Source organism: Arachis ipaensis, chromosome B10, assembly GCF_059453495.1.
Source record: "Arachis ipaensis isolate K30076 ecotype BB chromosome B10, ASM5945349v1, whole genome shotgun sequence".
Classification (NCBI taxonomy): Eukaryota; Viridiplantae; Streptophyta; class Magnoliopsida; order Fabales; family Fabaceae; genus Arachis; species Arachis ipaensis.
In genome coordinates, this window is record NC_142435.1 from 24,307,474 (window position 1) to 24,324,418 (window position 16,945).

The 16,945-nt window shown below is 37.5% G+C and overlaps 1 protein-coding gene across 1 annotated transcript in view; it reads right to left on the bottom strand.

Moving 5' to 3' along the window:
- LOC110268517 (protein ANTHESIS PROMOTING FACTOR 1-like) overlaps positions 1 to 16,945 on the bottom strand; it is a 45,898-nt gene that overhangs the window by 27,688 nt on the left and 1,265 nt on the right. The window lies entirely within an intron of this gene.

Genomic DNA, 16,945 nt, shown 5'->3' on the forward strand with positions numbered 1-16,945 from the left:
AATTCGGCTAACTGCTTTGTTAGAAAATCCAATTGCTGATTGAATTCAGTAGCTTGTTCAGCAGGACTGGGTTCAGTAGTTACTGTTTTAGCCTCTTCTTTCATGAAAGATTCGCTGCTTAGGTACATATGCTGATTTTTGGCAACTGTATCAATGAGCTCTTGAGCTTCTTCAATTGTCTTTCTCATGTGGATAGATCCACCAGCTGAGTAATCTAGAGACATCTGAGCTCTTTCTGCAAGTCCATAATAGAAGATGTCTAACTGAACCCACTCTAAAAACATTTCAGAGGGGCATTTTATTAGCATCTCTCTGTATCTCTCCCAGGCATCATAAAGATATTCATTATCTCCTTGTTTAAAGCCTTAGATGTCAAGCCTTAGCTGTGTCATCCGTTTTGGAGGAAAGTATTGATTCAGGAATTTCTCTGTCAGCTGTTTCCATGTCTTTATGCTAGCCTTAGGTTGGTTATTTAACCACCTCTTGGCTTGGTCTTTTACAGCAAATGGAAACAGTAATAATCTGTAAACATCCTGATCTACTTCCTTATCATGTACTGTGTCAGCAATTTGTAAAAACTGTGCTAGAAACTCTGTAGGTTCTTCTTGTGGAAGACCGGAATACTGGCAGCTTTGCTGCACCATGATAATGAGCTGAGGATTCAACTCAAAGCTACTGACTCCAATGGAGGGTATGCAGATACTACTCCCATATGAAGCAGTAGAGGGGTTAGCATATGACCCCAGAGTCCTTCTGGACTGTTCATTTCCACTTAGATCCATGATGGAGAAAGGGAGATGATGTAATATAAAAAATTATTTTTATTTATTTATTTATTTATTTATTTATTTCGAAAATAAAATAAATTAAAATAAAATAAATAAAAATGGGTGAAGATTTTCGAAAAAATAAGGAGAGAGAAAGTGGTTAGGAAGTTTTGAAAAGGATATGATGATTTTTGAAAAAGGTTTTAAATTTTGAAATAAAAATCTGAATTTTAAAGGTAAATTTTGAAAATTTGCTTTAAAATAGAGAGAAAAGATATTTTTGAATTTAAAGAGGAGAGAGAAAAACAATAAGATAGCACAAGATTTAAAATTTTTAGATCTAATGCTCCTTGTTTTCGAAAATTTTGGAGGGAAAACACCGAGGAACACCAAACTTAAAAATTTTAAGATAAAGACACAAGGAAAACTCAAGAACACTTTGAAGATTCACAAGAACACAAAAACATGAAGAAAGAACACCAAACTTAAAATTTTTAGAAAACCAAAATAAGATTTTCGAAAACCAAAGAAAAATCAACAAGAAAACACCAAACTTAAAGTTTGGCACAAGATTTAATGTAAAAATTATTTTTGAAAAAGAATTTTAAAAAGAAGGTACCCAATTACCAAGAACACAGACCAACGCTCTAGCCAAATGGGCAGTAAATGTAACACTTGTTTTAAAAAAAATATTTTTAATAACTAAGAAAAAATATTATTTTTATTTTTTTAAAAATAATATAAAAGACTTTGACCCAAAAGACAAAATTTTCCTAATCTAAGCAACAGGATTCACCGTCAGTTGTTCAAACTCAAACAATCCCCGGCAATGGCGCCAAAAACTTGGTGCACAAAATTATAATGTCAATGTTCACATTACTCTCTTACAACTTCACACAAGTAACCAGCAAGTGCACTGGGTCGTCCAAGTAATACCTTACGTGAGTAAGGGTCGATCCCACGGAGATTGTTGGCTTGAAGCAAGCTATGGTTATCTCGTAACTCTTAGTCAGGATATAATATTAATAATAATTTTTAATTTGAACCGTAAAAAGTAAAAAGGGCAGAACACAAATTATACTTGTATGCAATAATGGAGAATAAGTTGGAGTTTGGGAGATGCTTTGTCTTCTGAAATTCTGCTTTCCTCTGTTTTCTGATTCACGCACGCACGTCCTCCTATGGCAAGCTATGTGTTGGTGGATCACCATTGTCAATGGCTACCATCCATCCTTCCAGTGAAAAGGGTCCAGGTGCACTGTCACCGCACGGCTAATCATCTGCAGGTTCTCAATCGTACCGGAATAGGATTTACTATCCTTTTGCGTCTGTCACTACGCCCAGCACTCGCGAGTTTGAAGCTCGTCACAGTCATTCAATCCCTGAATCCTACTCAGAATACCACAGACAAGGTTTAGACTTTCCGGATTCTCTTGAATGCTGCCATCAATCTAGCTTATACCACGAAGATTCTGATTTAGAGATCCAAGAGATATTCATTCATTCTATGGTGGAATGGAAGTGGTTGTCAGGCACGCGTTCGTGGGGGAATGATGATGATTGTCACGTTCATCACATTCATGTTGAAGTGCGAATGGATATCTTAGATAGGAACACGCATGTTTGAATGGAAAACAGAAATACTTGCATTAATTCATCGAGACACAGCAGAGCTCCTCACCCCCCAAAAATGGAGTTTAGAGACTCATGCCGTCAAAGAGTACAAAATTCAGATCTAAAATGTCATGAAATACAAAATAAATCTCTAAAAGTTGTTTAAATACTAAACTAGTAACCTAGGTTTACAGAAAATGAGTAAACTATGATAGAGAGTGCAGAAATCCACTTCTGGGGCCCACATGGTGTGTGCTGGGGCTGAGACTAAAGCTTCTCACGTACCTGGGCTGTTTTGGGCGTTCAATGCCAGGCTGTAACTTGTTTCTGGCGTTGAACTCCAACTTGTAACGTGTTTCTGGCGCCGGACGCCAGACTGCAACATGGAATTGGCGTTGAACGCCAGTTTACGTCATCTATCCTTGAGCAAAGTATGGAATATTATATATTTCTAGAAAGCCCTGGATGTCTACTTTCCAACGCAATTAGAAGCGCATCAATTGGACTCCTGTAGCTCCAGAAATTCTATTCCGAGTGCAGAGAGGTCAGGATCCAACAGCATCAGCAGTCCTTTTTCAGCCTGAATCAGATTTTTGCTCAGCTCCCTCAATTTCAGCCAGAAAATACCTGAAATTACAGAAAAACACACAAACTCATAGTAAAGTCCAGAAATATGAATTTTTCCTAGAAACTAATGAAAATAAACTAAAAACTAACTGAAACATACTAAAAACTATATGAAATTAACCCCAAAAAGCGTATAAAATATCCGCTCATCAATGCACCAACTGAGTGATCTAGAGACATCTGAGCTTTTTCTGTAAACCCATAGTAGAAGATGTCTAACTGTACCCACTCTGAAAACATTTCAGAGGGGCATTTTCTCAGCATCCCTCTGTACCTCTCCCAGACATTATAAAGGGATTCATTATCCTCTTGTCTAAAGCCTTGGATGTCCAGCCTTAGCTGTGTCATCCTTTTTGGAGGGTAAAATTGATTCAGGAATTTGTCTGTTAATTGTCTCCATGTTTTTATGCTTGCTGTGGGTTGGTTATTTAACCACCTCTTAGCTTGATCTTTTACAGCAAATGGAAACAGTAATAATCTGTAGACATCCTGATCTACTTCTTTATCACGTACTGTGTCAACAACTTGTGAGAACTGTGCCAGAAACTCAGTAGGTTCTTCCTGTGAAAGACCGAAATACTGGCAATTTTGCTGCACCATGATAATGAGCTGAGGATTTAGCTCAAAGCTGCTTGCTTTGATGGGAGGTATACAGATGCTACTCCCATATGCAGCTGTAATGGGGTTAGCATATGACCCCAGAGTCCTTCTGGACTGTTCACTTCCACTTATGTCCATGATGGAGAAAAAGAAAATTGATATGAATTATTTTTTTTATTTAAAAGTAACCGAAAATAATAAGTAAAATAAATGGAAAATAAAATAAAATTTTGAAAATAAAAAGAAAAGAAAATAAAATAAAAGAAAATTGAAAACTAAATTAATTAATTAATTAAAAGATTTTGAAATTAGCAATTAAAAAGATATGATTGAAAATTATTTTGAAAAAGATATGATTTAGAAGATATGATTGCAAATTAAAAAAAAAAGATATGATTGAGAATTATTTTGAAAAAGATATGATTGAGAAGATATGATTGCAAATTAAAAAAAAAGATATGATTGAAAAGATATGATTGAAGAAATTAAAAAGATTTGATTTTTGAAAAAGATTTGAAAAGATCAATTTTTTTAAATTAGAATATTGACATGACAAAAAAAAGATATGATTTTGAAAATCTTTGACTAAATTAATGCAAAATTTCGAAATTTATGAGTAAAATAAGAAAAGGATTTTTTTTTTATTTTTGAATTTTAATGCGGAAAGAGAAAATAACAAAATGACACTAAACCTAGAAATTTTAGATCAAAACATAGAGAACAAACAAGAAAACTTTGAATGTCAAGATGAACACCAAGAATACTTTGAAGATCAAGATGAGCACTAAGAACAAATTTTTGAAAAATTTTTAAGTAAATAAAAGCACAAAAACACACCAAACTTAAAATTTTTAGAGAATCAAACAAAAATTTTCGAAAAATTAAAGGAAAACACAAAGAAGACACCAAACTTAGAATTTTTAAAAATCAAGAAAGAACTGAGGACATGCAATTTCGAAAAATTAAAAGAAAATAAAAGCATGCAATTGACACCAAACTTAAAATATAAAACTAAACTCAAATAAAAGACTCTAAACCAACAAAAATAATTTATTCCTAATCTAAGCAACAAGATAAACCGTCAGTTGTCCAAACTCGAACAATCCCCGACAACGGCGCCAAAAACTTGGTGCATGAAATTACAATCACACTTTTGCAACTCCGCACAACTAACCAGCAAGTGCACTGGGTCGTCCAAGTAATACCTTACGTGAGTAAGGGTCGATCCCACGGAGATTGTCGACTTGAAGCAAGCTATGATTATCTTGTAACTCTTAGTCAGGATATCAATAATTCTCATATTTAATTGTAAAAAGTAAAAGAACATGAAATAAATACTTGTTATGCAGTAATGAAGAACAGGTTGAGGCTTTGGAGATGCTTTGTCTTCTGAATCTCTGCTTTCCTACTATCTTCTTCTTCATGCACGCAAGGCTCCTTCCATGGCAAGCTTTATGTTGGGCATCACCGTTGTCAATGGCTACTTCCCGTCCTCTCAGTGAAAATGTTCCAAATGCGCTGTCACCGCACGGCTAATCATCTGTCGGTTCTCGATCATGTCGGAATAGGATCCATTGATCCTTTTGCGTCTGTCACTACGTCCAACACTCACGAGTTTGAAGCTCGTCACAGTTATCCCATCCCAGATCCTACTCAGAATACCACAGACAAGGTTTAGACGTTCCGGATCTCAGGAATGGCCGCCAATAATTCTAGCTTATACCACGAAGACTCTGATCTGAATCATGAGGCTAAGAGATATGCATTCAATCTAAGGTAGAACGGAGGTAGTTGTCAGGCACGCGTTCATAGGTAAGAATGATGATGAGTGTCACGGATCATCACATTCATCAGGTTGAAGTGCGAATGAATATCTTAGAATAGAAGCAAGCGTGATAGAATGGAAAACAGTAGTAATTGTATTAATTCATGAAGAACAGCAGAGCTCCTCACCCCCAACAATGGAGTTTAGAGACTCATGCCGTAGAAAATACAATATGAAACGTGTAAAGTGTCATGAGGTACAAGATGAATCACTAAAAGTAGTTTTTTATAGTAAACTGGTGACCTAGGGTTACAAAAAATGAGTAAGCTAGGGTGTTTAGTGTAAAAATCTACTTCCGGGGCCCACTTGGTATGTTCTTGGGCTGAGCATTGAAGCTTTCATGTGTAGAGACTTTTCTTGGAGTTAAACACCAGATTTTGTGCCAGTTTGGGCGTTTAACTCCAGCTTTTGTGCCAGTTCTGGAGTTAAACGCCAGAATTCTTGAGCTGACTTGGAACGCCTGTTTGGGCCATCAAATCTCAGAAAAAGTATGGACTATTGTATATTGATGGAAAGCCCAGGTTGTCTACTTTTCAACGCACTTAAGAGCGCACCAATTGGACTTTTGTAGCTCCAGAAAATCCATTTCGAGTGTAGAGAGGTCAGAATCCAACAGCATCTGCAGTCCTTTTTCAGTCTCTGAATCAGATTTTTGTTCAGGTCCCTCAATTTCAGCCAGAAAATACCTGAAATCATAGAAAAATACACAAACTCATAGTAAAGTCCAGAAAATTGATTTTTATTTAAAAACTAATAAAAACATAATAAAAACTGACTAAAATATACTAAAAACATACTAAAAACAATGCCAAAAAGCGTATAAATTATCCGCTCATCAGTTATCCTCTTAGTTCCAGGGAGGCATATGTCCTCTAGAACTTGGTCCAACCGCTTATCTACTCTCACCATTCTCCTATTAAAGGATTCTAGATCATCTTACAGTTGAGCTAGCATGAAGACCTCTCTTATTTTGTCAAGGTGGAAGTAAATAATCCTCCCTCTGACCATAGTTCGAAAGGTATGGAAGGCAGTTCCAGTCATTCTCTACTTATCTATCAGCCACAGATTTGAGTGGAATTCCTAAACCATATTTCTTCCCACCTTTGTCTCAGGATTAGCTAGAATTTCCCAGCCTCTGTTTCGAATCTGCTCTTGGATCTCCGGATATTCGTCTTTTTTCAGATCAAATTTAACTTCCGAGATCACTGACCTCAGACCCATTATTTTGTGGTAATGGTCTGCATGTTCCTTGGTTAAGAACCTCTCTTGATTCCAAAGTGGCTTTGGAGTATTCTCTTTCTTGCCTCTTGAAGTGGTTTATTTTCCCTTAGGAGCCATGATCTTAATGAGTCTTAGCTCGGTGATCACGGAAAAACACACCAAACTTAGAGGTTTGCTTGTCCTCAAGCAAAAGAAAGGAAAGGAGAGGAATAGGAGGAGAGTCAAATTCGAGTTGTGGAGGAGAGGGATGGCCGAACATGTATTTAAAAGTGGAGGGGTGGGGTTTCGAAAATTTTGAAAAAGATATGATAGAAAGATATGACTGGTAAAAAAAATAAATCATGATATGAAAAAGATGAGATTTTAAAATTCAAAAGATATGAAAAAAGAAAAGAAGTTAAATCTGAAAATTTGTTGATGCATTTAAGAATTAAGAGAATACATGATGAGTTGGAAAAGATTTGGAAAGGAATTGAAAAGATAAATGAGTTTTTGAAAAAGATTTGGATAGGATTTGAAAGAAATTGAAAAGGGATTTACAAGATTATTAAATTTTTGAAAATTGAGTGTGAGTGATGAAAATTTGTAACATGTTTATGCAGAAAATTATGAATTAAAACATGAAAGTTTGAAAAAAATTTGAAGTGGAAACAAAATCTCCTCCCCCTACCTTTTCTGGCGTTAAACGCCCAGAATGGTATCCATTCTAGCGTTTAACGCCCATATGTTGGACAATGTGGGCGTTTAACGCCCAGCCAGGTACCCTGGCTGGCGTTAAACGCCAGAAATCCTTTGTCACTGGGCATTTTTCTGAACACCCAGGATGCTGCAATTCTGGCGTTAAACGCCCAGAATGGTACCCATTCTGGCGTTTAAACGCCCAGAATACCCCTTACTGGCGTTTTCGTGCCAGTGAGCTCCTTTTCTCCACTTTATGCTCTGAATCCTTCAGTAACTCCGTGAACTCTTGCAATTGATAATTAACCTTGAAGATGATTTGTATCAAAATCCTATAATTATTATTTAAATAACAAATAAACTTTGCTAATGGCTGGGTTGCCTCCCAGCAAGCGCTTCTTTATTGTCTTTAGCTGGACTTTACTGAGCTTTAATCTAGTCTCAGTTTTGAGCATTCTTGCTCAACATTGCTTTCAAGATAATACTTTACTCTCTGTCCATTAACAATGAACTTTTTGTTAGAGTCAATATCCTGAAGCTCTACATATCCATATGGTGACACACTTGTAATCACATATGGTCCCCTCCACCGGGATTTTAATTTCCCAGGGAATAATCTGAGCCTAGAGTTAAACAGCAGAACCTTCTGTCCTGGCTCAAAGACTCTGGATGACAGTTCCTTGTCATGCCATCTTTTTGCTTTCTCCTTGTAAATTTTTGCATTTTCAAAAGCATTGAGTCTGAATTCCTCTAGCTCATTCAATTGGAGCAATCTTTTCTCTCCAGCTAACTTGGCATCAAGGTTTAGGAATCTGGTTGCCCAGTAGGCCTTGTATTCTAGTTCCACTGGCAGGTGACAAGCTTTTCCATACACAAGCTGGTATGGAGAGGTCCCTATAGGAGTTTTGAATGCAGTTTTGTATGCCCATAGAGCATCATCCAGACTCCTTGCCCAATCCTTTCTACGGGTACTTACAGTCCATTCCAGGATTCATTTTAGTTCTCTATTTGAGACTTCAGCCTGCCCATTTGTCTGTCGATGATATGGAGTTGCCACTTTGTGGTTAATTCCATATCGGATCAGAGCAGAGTCAAGCTGTTCATTGCAGAAATGAGTCCCTCCATCACTGATTAGTATTCTAGGGACACCAAATTTGCTGAAGATATGCTTCTGAAGGAACTTCAGCACTGTCTTAGTATTTTTAGTGGGTGTGGCAATTGCCTCTACCCATTTAGATACATAGTCTACTGCCACCAGAATGTAAGTGTTTGAGTATGATGGTGGGAAAGGCCCCATGAAGTCAATACCCCATACATCAAACAACTCAATCTCTAAGATCCCTTGCTGAGGCATGGCGTAACCATGAGGCAGATTACCAGCTCTCTGGCAACTGTCACAGTTACGTACAAACTCTCGGGAGTCTCTATAGAGGGTAGGCCAGTAGAAGCCACATTGGAGAACTTTTGTGGCTGTTCGCTCACCTCCGAAATGTCCTCCATATTGTGATCCATGACAATGCCATAGGATCTTCTGTGCCTCTTCTCTAGGCACGCATCTGCGGATCATTCCGTCTGCACATCTCTTAAAGAGATATGGTTCATCCCACAAGTAGTACCTTGCATCAGAAATTAATTTTTTTGTTTGCTGTCTACTGTACTCTTTGGGTATAAATCTCACAGCCTTATAGTTTACAATGTCTACAAACCATGGTATTTCCTGAATGGCAAAGAGTTGCTCATCCGAAAAGGTTTCAGAGATCTCAGTTAGGGGAAGAGGTGCCCCTGCTACTGGTTCTATCCGGGACAGGTGATCAGCTACTTGGTTCTCTATTCCTTTTCTGTCTCTTATTTCTATATCAAACTCTTGTTGAAGCAACACCCATCTTATGAGCCTGGGTTTTAAATCCTGCTTTGTGAGTAGATATTTGAGAGCAGCATGGTCAGTGTACACAATCACTTTTGATCCTACTAGATAGGATCTAAACTTGTCAATGGCATAAACCACTATAAGCAGCTCTTTTTCTGTGGTTGTGTAATTCTTCTGTGCGTCATTTAGAACACGGCTGGCATAGTAAATGGCGTGCAGGAGCTTGTTATGCCTTTGTCCCAATACTGCACCAATATCATGGTCACTGGCATCACACATTAGTTCGAATGGTAATGTCCAGTCTGGTGTAGAAATAACTGGTGCTGTGACCAGCTTAGCTTTCAGAGTTTTAAACGCCTACAGACACTCCGTGTCAAAGACAAATGGCGTGTCAGCAGCTAACAGATTGCTTAGAGGTTTTGTGATTTTTGAAAAATCCTTTATAAACCTCCTATAGAATCCTGCATGCCCCAGAAAGCTTCTGATTGCTTTAACATTGGCAGGTGGTGGTAATTTTTCAATTACCTCTACCTTAGCTTGATCCACCTCTATTCCCTTCTTTGAAATTTTGTGCCCAAGGACAATTCCTTCAGTCACCATGAAGTGACATTTTTCCCAGTTTAAAACCAGGATAGTCTCTTGGCACCTTTTCAGAACAAGTGCTAGATGATCAAGACAGGAGCTGAATGAGTCTCCAAATATTGAGAAGTCATCCATGAAGACTTCCAGAAATTTTTCCACCATATCAGAGAAAATAGAGAGCATGCATCTCTGAAAGGTTGCAGGTGCATTGCACAGACCAAAAGGCATCCTTCTGTAGGCAAATACTCCATATGGACATGTGAATGCTGTTTTCTCTTGATCCTGAGGATCTACTACAATTTGGTTATAACCTGAATAGCCATCCAAAAAGCAGTAATAGTCATGACCTGCTAGTCTTTCTAGCATCTGGTCTATGAATGGTAGAGGAAAATGATCCTTTCTGGTGGCTGTATTGAGCCTTCTGTAGTCAATACACATACGCCACCCTGTAACTATTCTTGTAGGAACCAGTTCATTTTTTTCATTATGAATCACTGTCATACCTCCCTTCTTTGGGACGACTTGGACAAGGCTCACCCAGGGGCTATCAGAAATAAGATAAATAATCTCAGCCTCTAGTAATTTAGTAACCTCTTTCTGCACCACTTCCTTCATGGCCGGATTTAACCGCCTCTGTGGTTGAACCACTGGTTTAGCATCATCCTCCAATAGGATCTTGTGCATGCATCTGGTGGGGCTAATGCCCTTAAGGTCACTTATGGACCACCCAAGAGCTGTCTTGTGTGTCTTTAGCACCTGAATTAGTGCTCTCTCTTCCTGTGGATTTAAGGCAGAGCTTATGATCACTGGAAAAGTGTCACCTTCTCCCAGAAATGCATATTTCAGGGATGGTGGTAGTGGTTTGAGCTCGGGTTTAGGAGGCTTATCCTCTTCCTGAGGAGTTTTCAGAGGTTCTTTTGTTCTCTCTGGTTCCTCCAGATCAGGCTGAACATCTTTAAAAATGTCCTCTAGCTCTGATTCGAGACTCTCAGTCATATTGACCTCTTCCACTAAGGAGTCAATAACATCTATGCTCAGGCAGTCTTTTGGTGTGTCTGGATGCTGCATAGCTTTGATAGCATTCAACTTAAACTCATCCTCATTGACTCTCAGAGTTATCTCTCCTCTTTGGACATCAATGGGGGTTCGTCCAGTTGCTAGAAAAGGTCTTCCTAGAATGAGAGTTGCACTCTTGTGCTCCTCCATTTCCAGCACTACAAAGTCAGTGGGGAAGAAAAATGGCCCAACCTTGACAATCATGTCCTCAATTATTCCTGATGGATATTTAATGGAGCCATCAGCATGTTGGAGGTATATTCGGGTTAGTTTGACTTCTTCAGTCAAGCCAAGTTTTCGGATAATGGATGCAGGTATTAGGTTGATACTTGCTCCGAGATCACATAGAGCTGTCTTGGTCCAAGTACCCTCTAATGTGCATGGTATCATAAAGCTTCCGGGATCTTTAAGCTTCTCTGGTAAACTTTTCAGAATGACTGCACTGCATTCTTCAGTGAGGAAAACTTTTTCAGTTTCTCTCCAATCCTTCTTATGACTTAAGATCTCTTTCATGAACTTAGCATAAGAGGGTATTTGCTTAAGTGCCTCTGCAAATGGGATCTTTATTTCAAGAGTCCTGAGATAGTCTGCAAAGCGGACAAATTATTTATCCTATTCCGCTTGGCAGAGTTTCTGAGGATAAGGCATCTTGGCTTTGTATTCCTCAACCTTAGTTGCTGCAGGTTTATTTCCTACAGAGGTGGTTAGAGAAGCTTTCTTAGGAGGGTTACAATCAGCACTTGCAGGTGTCTGATCCCTCATTGGCGTTTGAACGCCAGGATTAGGGGTTGGATGGGCGTTTAACACCAAAATTTCACCCTTTTCTGGCGTTTGAACGCTAGAAGTGGGCATCCATTGGGCGTTTAACGCCAATTTTTCACCTTTTTCTGGCGTTTGAACGCCAGAATTATTTCTCTCTGGGCTCTTACTATCCTCAGAGGGATTTTGGGTAGTAGTTTGGTCATCCTCTGTCAGTTGTTCCTTTCTTGGCTTTCTGCTACCTTAAGTTGAATTATTCAATGTCTTCCCACTCCTTAGTTGAACAGCTTTGCACTCTTCTGTTATCTGTTTAGATAACTGCTGTCTTGTCTGATTCAATTGTGCTTCCATATTCTTGTTAGTATATTTAGTGTCTTGGAGCATCTCTTTAAATTCTGCTAACTATTTTGTCATAAAAAGTAATTGCTGATTAAGTTCAGCAGCTTGTTCTTGAGGACTAGGATCAGTAGATACTGCCCTAGCCTCTTCTTTCATGGAGGACTCACTGTTTGAGTACAGATGTTGATTTCTATCAACTGTATCAATGAGCTCTTAAACCTCTTCAATTGTCTTTCTCATCTGTATAGATCCACCAGCTGAGTGGTCTAGAGACATCTGGGCTTTTTCTGTAAGCCCGTAGTAAAAGATGTCTAATTACACCCATTCTGAGAACATTTCAGAGGGGCATTTCCTTAGCATTCCCCTGTACCTTTCCCAGGCGTTATAAAGGGATTCATCATCCTCTTGTTTAAAGCCTTGGATGTCCAGCCTTAGTTGTGTCATCCTTTTTGGAGGGAAATATTGATTCAGAAATTTGTCGGATAACTGTTTCTAAGTTTTTATGCTTGCTGTGGGTTGGTTATTTAACCACCTCTTAGCTTAATCTTTTACAGCGAATGGAAACAGTAATAATCTGTAGACATCCTGATCTACTTCCTTGTCACGTACTGTGTCAGTAATTTGCAAGAACTGTGCCAGAAACTCAGTAGGTTCTTCCTGTGGAAGACTGGAATACTGGCAATTTTGCTGCACCATGACGATGAGCTGAGGATTTAGCTCAAAACTGCTTGCTTTGATGGGAGGTATACAGATGCTACTCCCATATGCAGCCATAATGGGGTTAGCATATGACCCCAGAGTCCTTCTGGACTGTTCATTTCCACTTAGGTCCATGATGAAAAAAAAGGGAATTGATGTGAATTGCAGATAAAATATATTTTTATTTTTATTTTATTTAATTAAAAACAAACCGAATTAAAAAAGAAATAAGATAAAATAAAATAATTAGAAATTAAAATATAAATTTCAAAAACTAAAAGAAAAAGGAAAAATAAATTCTAAAACTAGAATAATTACTTAACTAAGAAGATTTGAAAAACTTTGGATATGATTTTTGAAAGGGATTTTGAATTTAATGAGGAAAGAGAAAAACAATAAAATGACACCAAACTTAGAATTTTTAGATCAAAACAAAGAAAACAAACAGGAAAACTTTGAATATCAAGATGAACACCAAAAGCAACTTTTGAAAATTTTTTAAGAAAACTAAAACAATAAAAGGACACCAAACTTAAAAATTTTTATACTTTGAACACTAATAATTCGAAAAAAATTGAAAGAAAAATAAACTTATGCAATTGACACCAAACTTAAAATATAAAACTAAACTCAAACGGAAGACTCTAAACCAAAAAGAAAATTTTTTTCCTAATCTAAGCAACAAAATAAACCGTCAGTTGTCCAAACTCGAACAATCTCCGGCAACGGCGCCAAAAACTTGGTGCACAAAATTACAATCACACTTTTGTAATTCCACACAACTAACCAGCAAGTGCACTGGGTCGTCCAAGTAATACCTTACGTGAGTAAGGGTTGATCCCACGGAGATTGTCGGCTTGAAGCAAGCTATGGTTAGTTTGTAACTCTTAGTCAGGATATCAATAATAATTCTCAGTTTTAATTGGAATGAGTAAAAGAACAGGGATTAAATAATACTTGTTATACAGTAATGGAGAACAGGTTGAGGTTTTGGAGATACTCTGTCTTCTGAATCTCTGCTTTCCTACTGTCTTCTTCTTCACGCACGCAAGGCTCCTTCCATGGTAAGCTGTATGTTGGTGGATCACCGTTGTCAATGGCTACCATCCGTCTTCTTAGTGAAAATGGCCCAGCTACGGGTTTCGTAGGGCTAATCATCTGTCGATTCTCACTAGTGTTGGAATAAGATCCATTGATCCTTTTGCACACTATCACTGCGCCTAACATTTGTGAGTTTGAAGCTCGTCACAGTCATCCCTTCCCGGATCCTACTCAGAATATCACAGACAAGGTTTAGACTTTTCGGATCTCAAGAATGCTTCCAATTGATTCTAGCTTATACCACGAAGACTCTGATCTCACAGATTTGAATGCTCTGTTGTCAGGAGAGGCAATCAAACTCGTGAACCAGGAACTAAAGAGATACACACTCAATCTAAGGTAGAACGGAAGTGATTTTCAGGCACGCGTTCATAGGTTGAGAATAGTGATGAGTGTCACGGATCATCACATTCATCATGTTGAAGTGTGAATGAATATCTTAGAATAGAAACAAGCGTGATTGAAGGGAAAACAGTAGTAATTGCATTAATCCATCGAGACACAGCAGAGCTCCTCACCCCCAACCATGGAGTTTAGAGACTCATGCTGTAAAAGATACAAAATTTAGATGTAAAAGTGTCATGAGGTACAAAATGAATCTCTAAAAGGGGTTTTTATAATCAACTAGTAACCTAGGTTTACAGAAAATGAGTAAGCTAAGATAGATAGTGCAGAAATCCACTTCCGGGGCCCACTTGGTGTGTGTTTGGGCTGAGCATTGAAGATTTCACGTGCATAGGCTATTCCTGGCATTGAACTCCAGCTTTTGTGCCAGTTTGGGCGTTTAACTCCAACTTTTATGCCAGTTCGCACTACCAAATCTCGGGCCAAGTATGGACTATTATATATTTCTAGAAAGCCCAAGATGTCTACTTTCCAAAGCAGTTAAGAGAGCGTCGATTGGACTTCTGTAACTCCAGAAAATCCATTTCAAGTGCAGGGAGGTCAGAATCCAACAGCATCTGCAATCCTTTCTCAGCCTCTGAATCAGATTTTTGCTCAGGTCCCTCAATTTCAGCCAGAAAATACCTGAAATTACAGAAAAACACACAAACTCATAGTAAAGTCCAGAAATGTGATTTTTGCATAAAAACTAATAAAAATATAATAAAAAGTAACTAAAACATACTAAAAACTACATGAAAATATCACCAAAAAGCGTATAAAATATCCGCTCATCACAACACCAAACTTAAACTGTTGCTTGTCCTTAAGCAAATAGACAAATAAAATAGGATAAAAAAGGGATCAAGTTGCAATAGAATCCCAGTGTTTTAAGTGAAGCTCAAATTCTAATCAGATGAGCGGGGCTAGTAGCTTTTTGCTTCTGAACAGTTTTGGCATCTCACTTTATCCCTTGAAGTTCAGAATGATTGGCATCTATAGGAACTCAAAATTCAGATAGTGTTATTGATTCTCCTAGTTTAATATGATGATTCTTGAACACAACTACTTTATGAGTCTTGGCTGTGACCCTAAGCATCTTGTTTTCCAGTAATACTACAGGATACATAAATGCCACAGACACAACTGGGTGAACCTTTTCAGATTGTGACTCAGCTTTGCTAAAGTCCCCAGTTAGAGGTGTCCAGAGTTCTTAAGCACACTCTTTTGCTTTGGATCACGACTTTAACCACTCAGTCTCAAGCTTTTCACTTGGACCTGCATACCACAAGCACATGGTTAGGGACAACTTGATTCAGCCGCTTAGGCCAGGATTTTATGCCTTTATGTCCTCCTATCCATTAATGCCCAAAGCCTTGGATCCTTTTTACCCTTGCCTTTTGGTTTAAAGGGCTATTGGCTTTTTCTGCTTGCTTTTTCTTTTTCTTTTATTTTTTTCACCATTTTTTTTCGCAAGCTTTGTTCTTCACTGCTTTTTCTTGCTTCAAAAATCAATTTCATGATTTTTCAGATTATCAATAATATTTCTCTTTTTTCATCATTCTTTCAAGAGCCAACAATTTTAACAGTCATAAACTTCACTATAAAAAATATGCACTGTTCAAGCATTCATTCAGGAAACAAAAAGTATTGCCACTACAATTAAATAATTTTGAATTCTACTCTTAAAAACTCAAAATAATTGAATCTTTACTCAAAGGATCTACTATTTTATTCATGTTTAATGATGAAGAGAAAAATAAATTATAGCTTACTTGGAGATAAAAATAAAATTAAAAATAAAGACCCTAATTACTAATATTCATATAATTCTTAAGATAGGTTTCTAATAATAAAAGTTATCACAGAGTTAAGATTAGGACTCAACAACCTTTATTTTAGGAGATGGATGTTCCTTCAATCTGTGGGGTGTCTGGTCCCTCAAGGGAGAGCCTCTGGCGCTTTAGCTCCTGTAGCTCACGCCCTTGCTTTTCTTGCTCCTTAAGCAATTTGCAGAGCATGCTATTTTGAGTCCATTTCGAGTGCAGGGAGGTCAGAATCCAACAGCATCTGCAGTCCTTTCTCAGCCTCTGAATCAGATTTTTGCTCAGGTCCCTCAATTTCAGCCAGAAAATACCTGAAATTACAGAAAAACACACAAACTCATAGTAAAGTCCAGAAATGTGATTTTTGCATAAAAACTAATAAAAATATAATAAAATGTAACTAAAACATACTAAAAACTACATGAAAATATCACCAAAAAGCGTATAAAATATCCGCTCATTACTATACAAGCAGGGTATAACTATAAACGTTGAAGTTCGGTTGGAATTACATATAGCATTGGAGAGATTTACATTTAACTGTCATTCAATAAGATTCTGATGCCAAACACTATTTTAGGTGTGAGTTTGTATATAAGTGATTGATTTGACTGCAAATATTACATTTTAGTTTTTGTAATGAAAAAAATATTTAAATTAAATTTTATATGTGATTTCAATATTTGGTGTTTTCTAGGAAATAAATCGAAGGAGAAAAAGATGACAAAGAGCAATTATTAGTTAATTAATTTAAGAGAGCTATCTTCCACTTAAATATTTGTTGCGGCTATCATAGCACATTCCATAAGGTTCTTAGCAAAAAAGAAAAGGAAAGAGAAAACTAAAAGTATGGCTGGACACGGATCGAATAGGATATCGAGTAAATCCGCGTAATTAAAAAAAAATCGTTTTAAGGCCCTGTTTGGCTTTTTCACAAAAAATGTCCAGAAAATCCATTTTTTCACCTGTTTAAGCCTATTTACTCCTAAATATTATCAAT